General features: G+C 42.9%; 1 long non-coding RNA gene across 2 annotated transcripts; it reads right to left on the bottom strand.

Annotated features, from left to right (window-relative positions):
- Positions 1-1,592: 1,592 nt before the first annotated feature.
- Positions 1,593-10,643, bottom strand: LOC111267491 (uncharacterized). 2 transcript variants are annotated; one of them, XR_002684657.2, is made up of 3 exons: positions 10,339-10,643; positions 2,128-2,167; positions 1,593-1,823 (listed from the first exon to the last, which is right to left on the bottom strand). It is a non-coding gene; the product is annotated as an uncharacterized LOC111267491 (long non-coding RNA). The 2 variants fall into 2 exon arrangements; XR_002684658.2 differs by having other exon boundaries at positions 2,128-2,163.
- Positions 10,644-15,632: the final 4,989 nt, after the last annotated feature.

Below are 15,632 nucleotides of genomic sequence, written 5' to 3'. Positions count from 1 at the left end.
TACACTAGTGGCAGATCATAAAGCGTTATTTAAGCTAAAAAAGTGTCTGTGCACCCACGCATGCTCTGTACATTGGCAGATTAATGTACGGATGAGTAAAAACAGTTTATGCATCTGTCACGTCGACAGCGGTGGAAACTCCACGCGTCTCCGAGGGACGGAGAGATAGACAGAGGGCAACTGTGGTCTGCAGAAAACAGAATGAGACGTCGATATGGATCGTTAGGAACTGGCTGCTTTTCATTAGGTCTTTTTACACTGAGTAGCTGAGCTACACCTCGCGCGCCGCCATCGAAAACTTGAGAATAAAACAGAAAAAACGGCAAGTTGACCAGCGTAACGTACGCCATTCTAAGCCGGCTCGTCAAGCTAATCCAGTGTGTCAGTGGGTGGCAGGATTTGCTCGTTGATCGGCTATCGTGTGCAACGGAGAGCTCATAGGCAGCCAGTACGCATGTGACTGCTGTGCCAGTTTAGAGTCGAGTTGGTAAGGAGAGTGCTACGACTAATAGACGTGGTATACTTAGCATCGTCGGCTTGAAACAAGAGATTAAGCGCTGTGGAGTAGAACCAACTACGTTTAGGCTGCCGGCGTCGATGGCCTGGCTGCTGTGATGAAAAGGACAAGTAGGTGCAGGCGCTAGTAACGATGCATGCTAGGGAAGCCGCAGAAGTAAGGCGACAGACCAGGTTAAAAGAGCAGCAAATAAGATGATACAGACATGCGCCGCTGAAGCCGCCGCATTGCTGAGAATTGACGGAGAGCTAAGCAGGACGGACTTGCCGTTATCTGCGAAAAGCTGACTAAACATTCTGCTGGTCGTTGGATTTCCCACCTGATTCCATTACGTCACGCATGGCCGGTGAGGAACATAGATAAAAGGAATACTATGGCGTCACTCTTTTCTTGAGTCGACTCTTTCCGGTAATCAGTGTACCTCCTTCGTTGAAAATAAGCTGGCTTCTTCGCTGCCGGCTCTTTGGTCGCTACGACAGACCACTCCTTCCTGTTGTCTTTTTTATCCGTTTCTCGTTTATCAATTTGATCAGACTCCGGGTTTTTTTGCGGTTTTCCTCAAAAATCGCTTTGCTGGCGGATTCTGGTGGTTAAGCCCTCAACATGAACGATCATGGTCTACAGTAATGACTCGACTAATCTCGCACATTTTGGGTTTATTTCTCTTCAAAAAAATAGAGCACGAGAAAACTTAACGCCAGCCGAAGAAGACTGACGAGTCCTACGTCGACAGTAAACCATATCGTACAAGGGGCACATACGTTGCAATTTAGTGCTATTAAGGGATTTACGTACTCTTCTATGTTTATAAAGACATATTGAAAACGACCTCATTTGAATTTGATATTAATATAATTTAAACAAGAAAGCGTATAACCCATTTAGCCCTAACCCCATAACCCTATCTGGAAAGTTAAACCTGCTTATTGTAAGGAACGGGGCAAGAAAAGTATCAGATTTTTTGTGCGGGCCGCCACCTTTTTAATTAAACATCACTTCTACCATACAATACCATGACATGCGATTTTATTCAGATTAAGATGTTTACTTTGCAAAAATGCTATGTTATATGTTACGGGCAAAAAAGTGCATCCGGCGATGCAGACAGGAACGCAGTTACGGAGCGACGTTAGAAATGATCGAGAAACCGCTGGATTGATATCTTCAGAAATATAATAGTATACGGTAACTTACTGTGAGTAATTTCCTTTTGGCAGTCGTTTGCACAGTTTTTTCAGCGGCGGAAGGCGACTGCCAGCCAATTCCTACTTCGTATTTCTGCGCAGCGCTATCAGACGATACTATGCTGAAAGAAGAAAGCATTCTGTATGGAATACGATGCATTTTGGCTTCTGCCGCTGTAAAGCGACCGCTATTGACGTTGCTACTGCTGACTGGATTTGTGCGCAGGGGGTTGCATTGGGAGTAAGTTTGAGCCATGACCGACTCCATGAATCCCTCAGGGACGAGGAAAGAAGACACCTTTTTTAAGATGCTCACTGAATCTGCTCACTGATGAGATCCCTTCTCATTCCCGCCTGTCCGTGCCACCCCAAATATGTTTAGGGTTGCGGTAGTTTGGAATTATAACTCTAGTGCTGTATACTTACTTGGGTTGCAAATCCAGTGTCGTTCAGCTTTACCTGCTACCTTCGTTGTTCGAAAAGCAGACAGACAGACAGACAGACAGTCAGTTTCAACATGTGGGAGCAAACGTCTTGTTTTAATAGGCCTGACCAAGTCATTCGTCTATGCCGCCATAAGTAAATATGCATGTAGCCATTCCATATTGCTCCAGCTGCAAGTTTGTCATTCGATAGTCATTCTGTTGCTAGATGTGTAAGGGCCAGGAAGACTCTCAGAAAGATGAGGTCACTGGTATTGGTAAGATCTGCCGAGGTGAAGAGAGAGAGTTAAATAACGAACATAGAGAATGCAGAAAGTAAGAACCTGAATAGGGACGAAATAATTTACCCTTCGAGATGATGGCGCTGACCGGTGAACGGCATGTCCTTTCTGTGTGTGGCAAAAAACTAGTTCTTCGAGTCTACTCCAGACCCTTATGTGCACCTCTAAGACTTTTGAGCACTTGCATAAAGTCGAGATCAATAGAATGTTATTGCCTCTAGCAGAAATTTAGTAGATCAGATAGTCAAGCAGTGGTAGACCACTTGCGTTGGCTGTTCGTTCTACAGGTACAAGAGGAAAAAGTCAAAGCCTGATGGTTAGGAAAAACGTGGAAACAATAGGCCATGTGCTCCGCGAATTCCTTCGGATTTCAGGAACGTTTTGTTCTGTTGAAATGGCGGATTTTCTCACATAGATAGCTAGGCAGACAGACTGACAGATGCATTTCATACGTGACAATACGACCATGTGATTCCTACAGGATTGCTCTTCATTTCTGGTTCAGTTTCAATGGTATTGTTCACGGGCAACCAACAATGCAAAAAGTAAAGGCGAACAGACATGCTTTCCGCTGCCAGCAGAATTCGCCACTAGGGACGATAGGCCCATAGGAAGCTTCAGCAGGGCAAACTAACTTCAATGTTAGATGGAAGAGTCAAATCAGCTAAAGGGGTATGCATGGGGGCAGTGTGGGAAAAGGTCGGTCGCGCCTTTTCTCTAGCACTTTTGGTGCGCCCTTTGAGCAAACGCATCATGGTCAGGCGAAGTGACCCAGGAAAAAATAGAGGCCTATGACGTCCGGGTGGTGATCGCTTGGGAAGCATAAAGTATCGCAATAAAGGAAGACAACGGGAAAAGAGAACCAACAATCAAAAAATTACCTTTTAACAAGGACGCCTAGCCGGTGTCGTGTGCGGTTCGTAAAAAAGGGTACTGGGTGACATCTTTTTCTACGTGTTCAATTCACTTAAAACGGTGGAAACGGACCCATCGCTGTCCACCGCTTCATCCAATAGTAATTGATTCGCAAGCTAATGTTGCTCTTAATTTAGTATCGTTGGCCATAAACATCTGCGTTCATTGCGTTGAAACCGGCCCTATATAGATAGCATTAAACCTCGCGAAGACATTATAACAATCCAGATACCAGAATGTGACCATGGAGGTATGGATATTACGAAAGTGCTTACATCATATTTCATGCCTTCAGCCACACGAATTTTGTTGCGAGATCATCATAAACCTGATTCTTTTCAATTCCTTTTTTAAAGTTCTACAGCATTTGTACGTCACGAACGAGAAACTAACATTTATTACGGCGGCAGACAGCAGTATTGTAAATGATGAAGGGCGGGCATGGCAACGCACCATCGCCTTCAGATTATTCCACAGCGGGACTCTGTTGTTATGTAATTCCTTGTCTTCCTTTGCCTTCATGTCGTTTATTCTCTTTACCACTACTAGTGCTACCAAACTCAACGCTTCGCTCAACGTTTCTCTCTAGTACCAAAGCCGTTAAGAATTGCTTTAGATGGCTGGTTAATGCTAATGCTATTGGAGAATGACGTTGCATACGTAAATCGTACTTAGCCGTAGTTGTTTCCTTGATGTAAAATATTATCAAAATCGCCATGTAAAGTAACTGCAAATCTGAAGTAAGTTCTAGTTCTGTGACTAAATTTAAAGTTCTGATTCTTAGAGATAAAAATTGTTCATAGCTGGATCAAAATCTCCAAGATCTTCCCTCTAGAAAGAGGGCCGGACAGAAGAGAAATAAATAGAACGAAAAAACTTGAGGTAGCCTCGAAGCAAAAAAATTAAAACCATTTCCCATATCTTTTTTTTTTTTTTACTTTTTATCGCTGCCGCCCAACTCACTGACTCACGCACCAATTTTTCCAGTACTCTAAAGTGTAAACAGCGCTTAACAGACAAGAGGCATCGTAGTAGCTACTGTGTAAGGAACACATGATGGATGTTATCATCTTTTCCTATAAACCAACAGAAGCTTGCAGGTTTCTCTGCGTCTCTGCATTTCGTATTATTCTCGACAATTGTGCCCCCTGCACCCTACCACTCTATCCAATACCCAAACGTGAGTTTGTATATTTCTACGAATGCCTAGGGGCTTCAATAGAAGTGAAGACGTGTCCTGGCCGACCTCCGAACCTATGCTATATATGAGAGACTCGTGCACACTTTCTTTACAAACACAGAAATTTTCCAAAAACAGAACGAAGGCTTACGTGAGAAATCGATGCACAGCGACTCCAGGGCACAGAGCAGCGGGAACGAGGGCGTCGCACTAAATAACAGTCATTATAGTGGGAAGTGGAGTTGGACACCCAGAAAAGCTAAGGATTTAGCCATGAGGACCGACCGCTGTTGGAGCAGCAGCAGCAGCATTGGTCAAAGCTGAAGCAGAACGTGTCGTAGGATAAACCAGTCACCTATTCGGCGACAACACGAAAGGCTACGAATAACGGGGTCTGTTCTGGCGATGCTGATTTAAGGAGAAGTGACAGCAAATAAGAAAATTTCACTATCGAAGCTGAGAAAATAAAGCTAACGTAGGGGACGGGCGGCAAGTGGCAAGCAGATTAGCAGATTAGACTGAAGAGCCCGGATTTAGCCCCTCGGCTAGTTCTCTGCTCGTGATCGATGATTCTCCATTGTTCATATTCACTTATCTAGAACAAGGAGGCAACACGGAGGAGGGCTTTTCTTATTAGCTTAGTGGCTTAGTCTTTTCGCGCCGTTGAAACTACGCTTGGGTGTGGAAGAGTGGCTCGAATTCCACAGTATCCTACGATATTTGAGAGGAAGGACAGGAGAAATCTAGCCTATCCTACGTATTCGTCTAGCGGGGATGTTTCACAATAACAGTTTTCCATTTCTTTCCTTCTTATAGAATAACGAAAACGACTTCCCAGGGAATCGTCCCCCACATCGATTTTTCAACGACGCTAAACGTTGTTGAAACGGCGCAACACTTTGTTATAGAAAGAAAATAAGTAAATACATGTTTAGCAGCAAATCAAGTGCATATATAGCATATGGGAATGAAACGTAGGTGGAGAACGAAAAACATATTGACGTGTGGAAATGACAAAAAAAAACTATTTGGTCCGATTGTCGCAACTATCCCAGTGATCATAGGAGCCATTCAATTATGTTCCTCGGACATTAATCGTCCCGCCATGTCAGAACGCTGCTCTATAGCTTTATCGTCCGTTGATATAGAACAGTTTATAAAATCAGGCTTAAAAACAAGGTCGTAGTTAGTTTGAATAAGTGGCTACGATGAATGTATGAAGATCGACATTTTTTGCACGTGCTGTTACGTGGATTTGCTAGACTGTAGAGCAGAAGATATATTCATAACGCAAACGTCATAGCACTAATGTGGCCATAGAAGCTGTTTATTCTAAATACAAAATATGTGACGTTTTTGCGCTAATATTATCATCGATTTATCATGGCCTGATCATTTGCCGACTATACTACACAAGGATCTTGTCACGATTCCTTCATTTCGGTCGTTCTCACCCAACTCGGAGTGCTCGAACAAGCAGCGACTATAAGCGGGAGAAGGTTGTGACGCAACCAAGCATATCGACACTCAAAAGCTAACAATAGTCCATTAATTAAACGGCGCAGTATACCTGTGCGTTTTGGTGATTGTATTGAATTGTTTTTCCAGCTAGATGGCTCTTAGTTCCATATTTCAGGTTGCGTTAGGTCATCGTAAGTATAGTTTAAAGCCAGGATTTGATAATGGTAAAAAAAAAAAAAAAACGCGAACGCGTTGTGCAAATTGGGTAAACAGTTGTTGAGCTGGTGTAAAGTTGGGACAGAGCGCGTTGAAAATGATCGAGATGAAAAAAATCGTATTTAAGTAACAAAGTATCTATAAAAATTTGCTACATTTTTACAATTTGGACACGACAAAAGCAAGATCAAGGTTTAGACGGGCAATGATTATCGCAGTGCACAGCTTTAATTACTTACCCTGCAAAAAAAAAAAAAAAAAAAAAAAAAGCTCGATATTTAGGTGCCACACGAATTAGCTCGATTGTATTTCTAAATGCGACACTTAATAGTGACGAAATAAAATCAAGCCATCTATGAAGCGATTGCCCACGGGTGCTGAACAGGAAGTCACACACGAAACGCACAGTGGGCGAAAAAAAAGCGACGCTATGTTTTTGTGGGATCGGAACAGAATTGTGCGCTTTGAGTCATTGCCGCCTGGCAAAATAATTGATTCGGATCTCTTCTCTGAAAGATGGACAAGATTACAACAAATTATTGAAAAAATCGACCTGATCTAGTAAACAGAGACGCTGCCACCTTTCGCCGTAATAATGTCAGACTACGTACATCCTTGGCTACTCGGCGAAATTCGAGAGAACCCGACTAGGGCATTTTTGTGCGTCATTTCGTTAGGGTCACACGACTCTCGTGGTGTTCGTTTAGATGAGTGGTTGATAGAGGGATGCAAAAATTTCTCGCTTAAAAACTAACCAAAGTTTCACAGTGGTGGGAATGGCGTTACCGGAGAAATGGCAAAAGGCCATAGATCGTCATTTATATCGCATATTCGGTTTAATACTGTCGTTAAATTTGGCTGTGGCCTGACAACTCTTTCGACAACCCATTGTTGCCACGTTATTTATACGACTTTTTGAAACTTACGTTAGAGCACACTACCCGCACTCAGCCGATCACATGGGCCGTTCTCATTACAGCAGCCGCAGCATCGGATGGACAGTCCATTCGAATAGACGTAATAAGCAAAACTCAGTTACCGCATCTGTCGTTTGATCTGTCACCACCGTTCGGTGACGATTGCGTGGATTTAGGGGAAGAGCTATGGCTGGCTATGGCTGGGAAGCTACCCTAATGCTGTCTGCTTCAGCTAACAATTGTTTTCTTTATGCTTCCTTGTTTAGCTTCTTGGCCTCTGCTCCCTGAAAAAAAGCGAGGGCAAAGATACAGTACGGAGAAGGAAATATTGTTGAGGAAACTGCGGTACGGTACTGAGCTGAGTGTTATATTAACTGTACTGCTGACGCGGCTGGCTTCCACAGTTTACGACCTACGCTAGCAAGTTGCAGCGTTTATTATAGACGAGCCATAGTATATCGATAGATGTAATAGCGAGTATCACCTTTTTTCGTTATAACCTTCATTCGTTTTAATTGATCAAGAGGTACCCGCCATACAGCCACTTCCATTTGCCTACTTGATCACACTATCGAGAAGTAACCGGCATTATGCAAACGAGCCGACTCTGATTTCAAGGGGTCTGATGAACGGCGAACTTCTGGCCTTGTTGCTGTCGTTGGACAATCTAGGCAGCGTGTCTAGATCCGATTGAGCATATTAGATTGTATTGCTTGGTCGAGCAAACTTCTTCGAGGACTGAGCTATTATTATAGCATCTGTTATGATGCTTCATTCGATGCTATCCATTACGTAGAATTACATCGCATTCAGGAAATCAATTATTGAAGAAATAAGTTCTAAGATAAGTTGAACGGTGTGAAAAGTACTTGGGCTTCAAGTATTATTCAAATCGATCTGAATAACGTGAGTCAAGTAACTTCAAGTTTTAAGGCCAATTGCGTACTAACGGAGCGGGATAGTTTCAAATGCTTTTTCTATTATTCTATTTTATACTGGCACCGCAGATTTCGACAGAGGAATCGGCGGATATTTTTTAATGGTTGAAAAATAATTTAATTAAGTTGCAAGCGTCAGCGATACCTGCTACTACACTTCGGGGCGTTGTTCCGATGCGGTTTTTCGTTGTATCAGTTATTGCTGTTATTACACGAAGGTGATTCTCTTCACGGATATCTTCCTTTGCGGTTTGCTAAACGTTTTTTTGTGAAATTGAGGTTCGCTGAACTAGCTGAATTCATTGAATTAAGCCACGCCAGACCTGAATTCAGTAATTGGCAGTGTTTCTGGGAACTTCTGTTGTTGCTGAGTCTAATTTCTTTGAAACGATACAAGGAATTCACGTTTTTCTTAGTCTGCTCAGGAAGATACTATACGAGACGAACTTACGTTTCAAAACTCTGCAAATAGTAATACGGACCTCTCACTTCAATTGTGTGCTTCTTTTTTTCAGTTGTCGTTAGCTATTTAAGGGCACAGTACCGAAAGATTTTCCCTCCTCCGTAGTGGAGTACGCGACCGTATGCTGGGGAACATGAAACATCACATTAATTCAGCGCTGCACACTGTCTACCTTTGTTTCAACAATGCAATCTGCTAATTAGAGTTTTTTTTTTTGTTGCTCCTCGGTGGCATTTGTTCCTCATCCCATTTTGACACTTAACGAAAACACACAAAGTCGCTGGAAAATACTCGAGTCAATCAAGCTCACTGAAATACTGCCATTTAGTTGTTCAGGGTGGCGAAATAGAATCCGCCAGCTGTACGATACATTACCCGAAAATACCTGTAAATACCGCACTTACTCACTTAAATCAGATATTACGTCTGCGTTTGCTCATTATGAGATTTTATTTACCGCGCCATTTTTCAGTTGTTTGGAAATGTTTGCTGACATCTTGTGGGTCGCTAGTGTATACCAGTACTTCCACAAGTCGTGTTTCACCCTAATACTGCATAATCGGTCTTGAATGTTCCCTTTTCTCTGTGTAGAATGTGGTATATTCGTTTATGCTGCTATATGTATTCAGTTGGATCGTCTCAAAAATTGCTTCACTTAATTACTTCTTGATAAGAAGTTTTAAGTAATTTAAGAGTATTCGATGAAATGATTAGAAAGCATCTTGAAGGGTACACTGTGCCTAATGAGTACGCAAATGAGTACTACATATATCGCGTATTTTTTCTAAAATTAAGACTGACAACATCAAACTGTTTCTGCGTGCATCTAAGCCGTAGGCAAATTCGAAACGACGCGCTGATCGGCCTTTCATAATGCACACTTTTTTAACTGCTATCCTATCGCACCCACGTACCAGATCGTCAAACACCCCCGGCCATCGATCTCAATGGCTATCCTCATTCATATAGAAAGCAGAAAAGTACAATTTTTTTTTTTGTCTACTATTTGCCCCAGTAACGTTTTAGACCGTTTGCCCCGCTTCATCCGTACAGACTTTATTGCCGCTATAAAAAAATAAACTCTATAAGCATCGAAAACAAAAACGATCTACGAAGTGTAAGGTTTCTGGCTGTGTATAGTTGTTTTTTTTTTTAATTACTTCGTTACGTTGCTACATGCTTTGTTGCACCGATTTAACCAACTTTCTCGTATCCATTCGTTAAAAACACACTGTTAGACATGACAGGGATAAGCTTGTCGAAAATAGAACAATCGAAAGAAGCTAAACGTCCCTAGATTCAACTCGTTTTAATTACTCCGTTTCTCTCAAGAGCAGACGCTAGCTGCGAATACAGTCGCGTACGGCGATTAAATTTTGCCAATATATATATATATATAAGCAACTAGGCAAACGTTTGTTATGCTGCAATATTCGCTCAATTTGTCATAACCAAGAATAGGTAGAGTAGCGAAGTGCGGAGACGCCACATAAGGGTACTTTGTTCCGAGTTCATACATTTCGTTCTGCCAGGTTGGTTAGAGGCCCAAATCTAGTACCATCAGTCATTCATTCGGCAGTGGTTGCATGACGAGTCGTCATCCCATCTTGAAACAACCTGGTAGTGATGGTCTAGGTAGTAATGGCTGTAGCGCGAGCTCAAGTGGATGTTATGTGGCCGGCGTTTATCTTTGTTATTGAAGAGGTTAGAAAGGCTCAGGAGAAAGGAACAAGGATAGGGTGCCCAAAGCTGGCCAGGAAAAGCTGCTTAGTGACTAGTAGACTATTCGAATACATGTAAAAAGATCGTACAAACAGACTCACATTCAGGTATTCGGAGCGGTGCTTATTGCACGTACACGTCTATACAGGAATCACTGCGCTGTTCTCGTATTCACTAACGAACCCGTGGCAAACACTGAAAATTAACATGGAAATCCATGAATCAACCGCTACAGCTGGCAATTGCTAAGAACGAACGAGCAAAAGAGCTAATGTCATTAACATCAGAAAGCGTAGGCCGGCCCACGAATTTGCCACCAGCCAGCCAGCCAGCCAGCCAGCGCGAACAACCACCGGCGGGTACGTACATCCACCACTGTATACGCTATATGCCACCATGCGGAGCAGCTGGCTCTCTGCCGATCTCCTACTCAGCCAATCGCACCGTGGAATATGCACTGTCTACACGGAACCTGTGGCTACTTATGGCTCCTTATAGAAATACCCTTTGGACATTTCTTTGCGTCGGAGAACGCCTCCCGAGTGAGTAATTTGTAGGAGACGTGCCGTGAATCTCATATGATGATGATGACGGTAATGGCTTTAACCGTTTCAGGTGCTGCCTCGTTTGTCTGGCCAACACGATGGCCGGAACGAACAATCCGCTCCGAGTCAGCGATATAGGCGATGCCGTGCGATTCGCACGGTGACGATCCTTCAACCGGCCTCTAACAAGCCGAAGCCAATTAGACAAACAAATCGATGTTTTTTTAGCATTGATTTCGTATAGCAATTTGTCCAGATAGTGCTACCGGTATTGGTAAACACATTGCTCTTGTCTAGAACGGTAGTGGTCGACCCGGGCGTACCGTGCTCTGCCATACCAATTTTTTATAGACTATCCGATTCATGGTCATTACATTAATGAATTGCTTGTTATCCGGGGGCCACGATTCAGTTATTTGATAAAAAGTGCCGGGCAGCCGATGTTAAATTGACTGACGCTTTTTATAGCTACTATTATATTCTGAAAGGTTAGTCTCCATTACTTCGTACCACTCTGTCCTATCTAGGAAACGTTGTCTCTAATGAGGAGAAAAATGCTTAGCGAGATGTGCAAGAACCTCAAACGGTGGAAACCAATTGCAAGCATCTTCGAATAGTATTCTTCCTTGAGATGTCTGCTTAAAGAAGCTTAGTTCGGAATATCTATCGATAGGAATAACATACGAAATGGCACATAGTGTGTATTGAACTGACTGTCTATTAAATATTTCCTACATAACTGTTCTTCCGTTCCCATCGCACAGTATGAGTAAGCTGGATGATACCAACTTAGCCTTTAAAGGCCTAGCGCGTCGACAGTGACATCCGCTATAACCTTCCTGGGAACAAGTCGGCCTAGATGAGCTAGGCCTTTAAAGGCTAAGTTGGTATCATCCAGCTTACTCATACTGTGCGATTAGAACGAAAGAACAGTTATGTAGGAAATATTCAATAGGCAGTCAGAAGGGGCGGTAAAATAGCAGAAACCGCGCCGGAAAGCTTTTCGAACTTTTTGTCAGAGGTCTCTTGCGCCAATTCGTGGTCAAGACGAAACGATCACGCCCCGAGTAATATAAAGCTGACTCTGTGACTAGGGAGCATCGGCGTGTCCCAATGATCTCAGCGCATACAAGGAAATAAATACAATGTGAGTTGAAATTTACTTATAGAAGCAATCGTATCCGGGAGTTCGTGTCACACAAAATCACTTGTAGTCAAGCTGTAGCTGTTGCTCCCTTACCTAGGATAGAAGCTGGTCGTACTTCTATTAAAGAGCTGAATGTTCATCACGTCTTCGCCTATTTTTGTGAGCGGAAAAGCCTAAACCAGTAAGATAATGTCGTCGTGAGTATAGTACAAAGCTTATCTTTTGTGATCAAATAATTATCGAGAAGAGATGACGATAATCATTGACACTATGGATAAATTTGCATCGACCTGACTGCTGAGATATCTATGTATATATAGAGAAATATGTTATTACGAAGCTTATACATGGTTGGTCGATTGCCCATTTGCATAACAACGGAGCAATCCTCGGTGTTATCACCGTACATGTGTGCAAACACTTGTCAGAAGCTTCTGCTAGCATCAATTGCTCCCCCTTTCCAGCTATCAATATCGGACCCCAAAGCACAGCTGTTGTCTGTACACTTGTTAACACTTCAGATTACTAGAAAGGGCCGATGAAGCGATCTCACTGAACGTAATATCGTGTGTATATATTATTAGGTAGAATTACGCGCATACGGTGAGCTATAGCTATGTGTAAAATATGTACTGTTTCAGTAGGACATGCTATATGAAGTTGTATGGAAAACCTTCGCCAGCCGAATGGACATCAGATAACACAGGATTCAATTTTGGGTTGTTAATGTCACTCGCTCCCCTGTGACAGCAAGTGAAATGATATTTTAAGTGGATATCTGTTCAGTAGGCAGTGCCGGAAGTTGTCTAGCGACAGAATCGTGGCCTACACAAGGCGTTCCTTTCTTATCGCCAATATTCGTTATAAACTTTTGCCGAGATATGATTGTCTTTTTCGCCGTTTTTCCCTGTGCCAAAATCTGGATGCAGGATGCAGGATAAGGAGCGAAAGGCGATCTTGAGTTATCTTCCAGGGTGACAACTTCCACGACTGCGAGCGCTGTCAATTACGATTCAACCTTGAGTAATCATCTCAGGTTGCAGAGACAGGCAAAGAACACCCCTACTTCGTGGAGTATAGAACGGTGCCGGCAGCCAGGCTTCTAGACTGTTTTCAATATATGAAAATGCTTATACAGTTGAGCTTTGTTTGCGGAATAAAGAACTTCTCTGTGAATACTAAGCAAAAAACGGTTTCAGTGAATTTAGGTAGCCAAATATGTTATTACAAAGCGTTCGTCTTCATCTTGTACGATAATTTCGTTTGGCGTTTATTTTATTTTAGTCCGTTGATGACACTGTGTTTCTTTACAATCAATAAAACAAGAGAAATTGTTAACACCGTTTAGTATAAATGTTACGTGCCAGCCAAGACTCGCGATGTGGACACTCTACCTAATCAAAAGCATTCAGTAGAACAGCATTCTAGGCCACACAGAACTTGATCATTGTCCTGGCTTATGTTTGTTTCTTTAGGATTAGCAAGATCCTCAATGAGATAGTGCCTTATTACCAATATGTATTGCAAGAATCGAAACCCTTCTTGCCCCGTGGGAGGTATCTTGGATGGTGAATGGTGTTCACATCGAATGCACCGGCGAAAACGTAACACTGAACAAGCCAAGTTCTACAAGAAACCAAAAAACAGGGCTTTTCGCACGGGTGTTTTCAACCCCTTTTGGGTATTTAAAAGCACGATATTTACCGTAGAGTCACCACCATTGTCACAGCCACGACGCCATATACCGGTTGTGTCTCGAAATAGTAGCTAGAGCTGTTCAAGTGCAATGGCGACATCAGCGACATGCACACAATTCCCTCCATGTCGCTCCCGAGACTTTTTCTCCCTCGATAGTTCCTATCCGCTAAGAAACGTTGTCGTTGATCCTTCTATCACTTAAATGCATAATTACGGGCGCTGCGGGACCCCGAGCTGTGTCGAGGTCAGCCCTCGGGGCAAGAAATCTTGGTTGCACTTAATGGAGCCTGTAGTGCTGAACAGTATCCTGCTTCAGTACGTCTGTTTTCATCAATGCTCGTCTTTTCAGACACCGGCAAGTGTACAGCGGCGCCGTATCAAGAAGGTTTTCTGTTCCTATTCCCATTGACTTATCCCATCTGTCCTTATTATCATTGAAAACTGTCATACACTTAAATTCGCTCGCCGTCGCCGTCCGTTCGTCCAAAAGACACCCAATTAACAACAATCGCAACAGCCCATCGCTAACCAGTATGTAGAAACAGAACGATTTGTCTTCGCCGATTTGTCAAAGCGAATACGACGACGTTTTATGAAGACACATGCAAGAAAATCTTTGCTGTGGAAGCATCGCCAGCCTGACATTGATAATAGCGATTATGCTCAGGTGACAGTGCTAAGATATATCGATGAGGCGCTAGCGAAAAGAACCTGAAAGCTGCTTATATCTCTTGCCCCTTTTGGGAGTTAGGTACGAGAGTTTTCTATCCATGTAAGGCCTGCAGAATAATGCCGCCACTAACAGTACCGCCCGGTGAAAAAGGTGTCGTAGGCCTTCTGTTGAGTCAATGACAAAAGCGTGAGCCAGCCCGATTGCCCGTTATTGTCTATGTTTTCATGGGCCTAGAGGTACATCCAAGCCATCTATTCCTGCACTAACATATTCTTATCGATCAGACAAATCTTGGATAGAAAGATAAGGCAATGACAGATCTTTTCAGACTATTGATAACTGACACAAATTGCTACCGTGAAATAGTATGAAAACTCTTATCGTAGCAATATTGCATCGTACTTAAGCTTAGCAGCGTATTAGTGCTAGCAGGCTGCTATATGCAGATCCCGTCTATAACTTACTGTTTAATATTTTCCGCTGGTGTGTTTGTCGCGGACTATATTTACGACCTGTCAATGAGTAGATCCAACATATCTACTTAACCTGAACTAGATCTGGCAACCGCAGCAAATATACATTTAGCTAAAATAGGCGATCATTACTTAGTTGTGTTCAGGGTCGCTTTTTCTCTAGCTACCTCAAAATTTAGTTGAAAGGTCTCTATTTGTGACACTGAATACACGTTTATAGTATCTACGCCCAAGTCAATTACGTATCTCGTTTCGCATTATATGTCTGCGTTTCTCTAGTTTCTATCGCCAGGGTACTCGCTGTGTTGTTCCTGTTTATTGCGATCAGATACGGCACTATTTTTTTTCCCTCACTCGTTTACGCGTTCGTCGGTCAGCTCCTCCCAGATATTGTCTTGGCTCTATACTAAACCAGGCCTGATTTTTATAGACAGCAAGAAGGTTTCTATGTATCATCGCAAGTTCATGCCGTCACGCAGCTCCAGTCAGTGTAATGGAAGCGGATGGTGATGCAAAGGTGACCCTTAGTCTGTCAAACGAGCCAAGCAAGTACTGCACTTGTGACTTGACCATAAACAATGTAACGTACAACGTCGTTCCTGATGTTACAGACCCTCTTTCAAGAATGCTTACATTAGAACTATGGTGTTTGCCACTGTTTCTTGTGCACTACTGTTAAGATGACAGGCCCATGTCTAAGGCATTATTGTGGCATATACATAGGTATACGCTACTGCACCTTGTTTAGGCCGACATAAGGAGAAGATATCTTCTATGGCCCATAAACGTACCGCAAAAGCAGGCACAAGCGGAAATACCTTACGTATAACCGGCCTGTCAGAACGAACTAGATGGGTAA

This window comes from Varroa jacobsoni, unplaced genomic scaffold (genome assembly GCF_002532875.2).
Source record: "Varroa jacobsoni isolate VJ856 unplaced genomic scaffold, vjacob_1.0 scaffold_125, whole genome shotgun sequence".
Classification (NCBI taxonomy): Eukaryota; Metazoa; Arthropoda; class Arachnida; order Mesostigmata; family Varroidae; genus Varroa; species Varroa jacobsoni.
This window is presented reverse-complemented; position numbering and strand designations above follow the sequence as displayed.